This window comes from Arachis hypogaea, chromosome 14 (genome assembly GCF_003086295.3).
Source record: "Arachis hypogaea cultivar Tifrunner chromosome 14, arahy.Tifrunner.gnm2.J5K5, whole genome shotgun sequence".
Classification (NCBI taxonomy): domain Eukaryota; kingdom Viridiplantae; phylum Streptophyta; class Magnoliopsida; order Fabales; family Fabaceae; genus Arachis; species Arachis hypogaea.
The window spans coordinates 73,790,163-73,795,889 of NC_092049.1; the positions used below are offsets into that span (position 1 = coordinate 73,790,163).

The window sequence follows — 5,727 nt, forward strand, 5'->3', positions numbered from 1 at the left end:
CGATGTCATCAAGTTTTATGGCACCGTTGCCGGGGATTAATTTGAATTTGACAATGATTAAATTGATTGGAGAGCTAGATTAAGCATTTTATTATCTTGTTATTTTCTTTTGGCTCTTTACTTTTCTGACCACTCTAATTTCTTTGTTTTTACTTTGATCGTTTTAGCTATTCATTGTTCATATTTCCATTCTTCTAACTGTTTGATTAATTGCATCAACCAAGCTAGCCACTAATCTTAACTCTAGTGATTCTTTCACTTGTCCTCTACTTGCTGTTTGTTGAATGTATGACAGGTAGAAGGGGAGAAACTTCATCCTCTTTTGATAGTGAAATTGAGAAAACCTTCCTTAGATTAAGGAGGGAAGCATGAGGCAAAGGAATTGTTGGAGAGGAACTAGTGGAGGAAGATCTGAGAACCACCATGGATGACGAAGTACAAGACAATGTTGGAGGAGATGCTGGAAATCATGTTGGGCAAGAGAGGAGAGTCTTAGGCTCCTACATCAACCCAAATCCAGGAAACTGTGGCAGTAGCATCCTCAAACCAACAATCCATGCTAACAACTTTGAGTTGAAACCTCAACTCATCACACTTGTTTAGAATAATTGTTCTTATGGAGGAGGAGCCCAGGAGGACCCAAATCAACATCTCAGTACATTCTTGTGGATTTGTGACACTGTAAAGTCTAATAGTGTGCACCCTGACACCTACAAGCTACTTTTGTTCCCCTTCTCACTCAGAGATAAGACAGCAAAGTGGTTGGAAGCATTCTCCAAGGAGAGTCTAACCACATGGGATGATGTTGTAAATAAATTTCTAGCAAGATTCTACCCTCCACAGAGAGTCAACAGGCTAAGAGCTGAGGTGCAAACTTTCAGACAGCAAGATGGTGAAACACTCTATGAGGCCTGGGAGAGGTTCAAGGATTTGACAAGGAAATGCCCACCTGATATGTTCAATGAGTAGGTGCAACTACACATCTTCTATAAAGGGCTATCATATAAGTCAAAGCAAGCAGTAGATCATTCTTCTGGAGGATCACTCAACAAGAAGAAAACCATTGAAGAAGCCATAGATGTCATAGAGACTGTAGTTGAGAATGAGTACTTCTATGCTTCAGAAAGAACTCAAAAGAGAGGAGTGATAGAACTCAATTCAATGGATGTCTTACTGGCCCAAAACAAATTGATCACTACACAACTAGCAGCTTTGACCAAGAAGATGGAGAGTAATCAAGTCTCAGCCATCCAAGCCCAAGTCCCTCAACAAGAAGAAGATGCACCAGAAGTCAAAGGTGAATGGGAACAAGCTAATTATGTGAACAATTCTAGACCTCTATATAACCCAAACTCCAAGACGTACAATGCAGGTTAGAAGAACCACCCAAATTTTGGGTAGGGTAACCAACAAAACCACAGTCAAGATCATACAAAATCATACCAAGCCAATCAATACCACAATCACAACCCCAACCATCAATCAAAAAATAATAATAACAGACCCTACCACAATGCACAAAACACATCATATCATTCAACTCAACAAATATACAACAACCACCATCAAGACACATCCACCTCAACCATGCAACCATGTGAGATCAAGAGCAAGTTTGAGAGAGTAGAAGCTGCAATAGCACAACTATCATCACATCTGACAGGAGCTATTTCCACTATTTTGGAGAGACAAACATAAGCTGACAAGAGAATAGATGCCAACCAAGAAGAGTACAGATCAAATCTGAAGAATCAAGGAGCAGCCATTTCAAAATTGGAAGCACAAGTGGGGATTCTATCCAAGCAAATTCCTATGTCTACACACATATTTTCCAGTGATACCATGGCTAACCCAAGAGGGGAATGCAAAGCCATCACACTTAGAAGCGGATGGGTGGTGGAAGAAGCAACCCCAAGCCAGAGCAACCAATAACAAAGAGCTACAGAAAAGCCTAAAAATAAGAACGAAGAGGAGACCCCTACCCCATCATCACCTAAGCCAATATTAAAGCCTTATGTGACAAAGGCACCATATCCACAAAGGCTGAGGAAAGATGGGAAGGATGGCCAGTTCTCTAGATTTTTAGAGATCTTCAAGAAGCTCCAAATCAACATACCATTTGCTGAGGCATTGGAGTAAATGCCGCTCTATGCCAAATTTCTGAAAGAGCTCATGATAAGAAAGATATACTGGGGAGAAAAAGAGACCATAGTGCTAACTGAGGAGTGTAGTGCCATAATACAAAGGAAGCTACCCCAGAAAATAAAAGACCCAGGGAGTTTCCAAATCCCCTGTATCATAGGGGATATCAACATTGAGAAGGCCTTGTTTGACCTAGGAGCTAGCATCAATCTCATGTACCTAACCATGATGAAGAGGATGAAGATTGAGGAAGCAAAGCCAACAAGAATAGCACTCCAATTAGCTGACAGAACCTTCAAGTTTCCACATGGAGTAGTGGAAGACTTGTTGGTGAAGGTGGGAGAATTCATTTTTCTAGCTGACTTTGTTGTGTTGGATATAGAAGAAGAGGCTAACACATCAATCATTCTAGGAAGGCCATTCCTAGCCACTGCTGGAGCCATCATTGATGTACAAAAAGGGGAATTAGTCTTGAGATTACATGAAGAGAAGATGGTCTTCAATGTCTTTAAAGCAATGAGTCACCCCAAGGAATCCATAGGAGAATGCATGATGGTAGATAGCATAGTACAGATAGTTCAAGGAGTTTTAGAAGAAGAACAATGTGAAGGAACTATTGAGTTAGAACAGCAAGCATCAAATGGAGAATTACCACAAGGAATTATGGAGAATTCAATCATGTTGAACCCCAAAGACAGCAAGGAAGTAGAGGCACCAAAACTCGAGCTGAAGACCTTACCACCAAGCTTGAAATATGCATAATTGGGTGACAACAACACTTACCCGGTGATCATCAATTCAAGTTTGAGTGAGGAGCAGGAAGAAGAACTGGTCTAAGTGCTGAAACAGCGCAAGGATGCCATAGGCTGGACACTTGCGGACTTAAAAGGAATCAGCCCCTCAATGCGCATGCACAAGATACTACTTGAAGAAGGTGCTAAGCCCTCAAGGCAGCAACAAAGAAGGCTGAATCCAACCATGAATGAAGTGGTCCAAAAGGAAGTGTTAAAGTTGTGGCACGCAGGGGTGATCTACCCCATCTCAGACAGCCCTTGGGTAAGCCCTGTGCAAGTAGTCCCAAAGAAAGAAGGGGTCACTGTTGTACCAAATGAGAAGAATGAGCTGATACCTACAAGAACGGTGATTGGGTGGCGCATGTGCATTGATTATAGGAAGCTTAATGAGGCCACCAGGAAGGATCACTTCCCCCTACCCTTCATGGATCAGATGCTTGAGAGATTGGCTGGACATGAGTATTATTGCTTCTTGGACAGTTATTCAGGCCACAACCAAATTGTTGTAGACCCCAAGGACCAGGAAAAAACTTCATTTACTTGTCCATATGGTATTTTTACTTATAAGAGAATGCCCTTTGGATTGTGCAATGCACCTGCAACATTCCAAAGGTGCATGCTCTCCATATTTTCAGACATGAATGAAAAATTCATTGAGGTGTTTATGGATGACTTTTCTGTATTTGGTAACTCATATTCTAATTACTTACACCACTTAACCTTGGTACTAAAGAGATGCCAAGAGACTAACCTTGTTTTGAACTGGGAAAAATGCCATTTCATGGTTACAGAGGGGGTGGTCCTTGGTCACAAGATCTCAAAAAGGGGCATAGAGGTGGACAAGGCTAAGGTGGAGGTGATTGAAAAGTTGCCCCCACCTTGCAATATCAAGGAAATTAGAAGTTTTCTAGGACATGCTGGCTTCTACAGGAGATTCATTTGAGACTTTTCCAAGGTTGCCAAACCTTTGAGCAACCTACTTGTCTCTAATGTACCTTTTGTTTTTGATGATGAATGCATGATAGCTTTTAAGAAACTTAAAAACAAACTCTCCTTTGTGCCTATTATAGCACCACTATGCTGGAATTTACCTTTCAAGCTGATGTGTGATGCATCAGATTTTGCCGTGGGTGCTGTTTTAGGACAGAGGAAACACAAATTGATACATGTCATTTATTATGCTAGCAATGTTCTTAATGAGAATCAAAGGAACTATACCACTACAGAGAAGGAATTACTTGCCATTCTCTTTGCTTTTGATAAATTTAGATCATATCTTACTGGTTCAAAAGTAATTGTATTCATTGATCATGCAGCACTCAAATACTTGCTCACCAAACAAGAGTCCAAGCCCAGACTAATAAGAAGGATTCTGCTGCTTCAAGAGTTTGACATTGAAATTAAAGATAGGAGTGGAGCAGAGAACAAAGTGGCTGACCACCTCTCAAGAATACCACAAGGAGAAGATGGGGCACACCACGTTGTAGTAAATGAAAGCTTTCCTGATGAGCAGTTGATGGTGATACAAGAGGCCCCTTAGTTTGCTTACATAGCCAACTTCAAGGCTATTGGGGAACTACCAACTAACATCAACAAGCATATGAGGAAAAAGCTAGTCAAGGATACTAAACACTACATTTGGGATGAACCCTATTTATTCAAAAAGTGTGCTGCTGGAATCTTGAGAAGGTGTATTTCCCATGAGGAAGGGCAAGAAGTACTTTGGCAATGCCATGGATCTTTATATGGAGGCCATTTTAGTGGGGATAGAACTGCAGCCAAGGTGCTACAATGTGGATTCTACTGGCCAACCATCTTCAAAGATGCAAAAGAATTGGTGACAAGATGTGATGAATGCCAAAGGGCTGGCAATTTACCCAAGAGAAATGAGATGCCACATAGGTTCATAATTGAGTTAGAATTGTTTGATGTGTGGGGAATTGATTTTATGGGACCCTTCCCATCCTCATACTCAAACAGTTATATATTGGTGGCTGTCGATTATGTATCAAAGTGGGTAGAAGTCATAGCCACTCCAACAAATGATAACAAGGTTGTAATGAGCTTTTTGAGAAAGAACATCTTCAGCATATTTGGGGTGCCTAGAGCCCTCATCAGTGATGGAGGGACGCACTTCTGCAATAGGCAACTTGAAGCACTCCTCTCAAAGTATGGAGTCAAGCACAAGGTGGCAACTCCATATCACCCACAGACCAACGGGCAAGCAGAGATTTCAAACAGAGAGCTTAAAAGAATTCTTGAAAAAACTGTTGGAAGCTCAAGAAAAGATTGGTCTAAGAAGCTGGATGATGCATTATGGGCCTACAGGACAGCCTTCAAAACACCTATTGGAATGTCTCCATGCCAATTAGTGTTTGGTAAGGCTTGTAACTTACCAGTTGAGCTTGAACATAGAGCATTTTGGGCTCTAAAAATGTTGAACTTTGATGAATAAGCTACTGGAGAAAGGAGGCTTATGCAGCTGAATAAGCTGGAGAAGTTTAGGCATAAGGCATATGAGAGTACAAAGATCTACAAAGAGAATGCAAAAAGGTGGCATGATCAGAAGATAGCAAGGAGGGAGTTCACCGAAGGGCAAAAGGTGCTGCTGTACAATTCGAGACTCAAGTTCTTCTCTGGAAAGCTTAAGTCTCGATGGTAAGGCCCCTTCACCATCCTCAATGTATCCCCCTATTGTAACAACCCTGATTTTCGAGTATGCGAGATCTTTTCCGAAGGCACGGATTTCTCCAGAAGATCAGTAAAGGGAAAACCTCTTCTATATCATCAA

The 5,727-nt window shown here is 41.3% G+C and overlaps 1 non-coding gene across 1 annotated transcript; it reads right to left on the bottom strand.

Annotated features, from left to right (window-relative positions):
• Positions 1 to 852: 852 nt before the first annotated feature.
• On the bottom strand, positions 853 to 959 carry LOC112746455 (small nucleolar RNA R71). Its single transcript, XR_003174338.1, has one exon. It is a non-coding gene; the product is annotated as a small nucleolar RNA R71 (small nucleolar RNA).
• Positions 960 to 5,727: the final 4,768 nt, after the last annotated feature.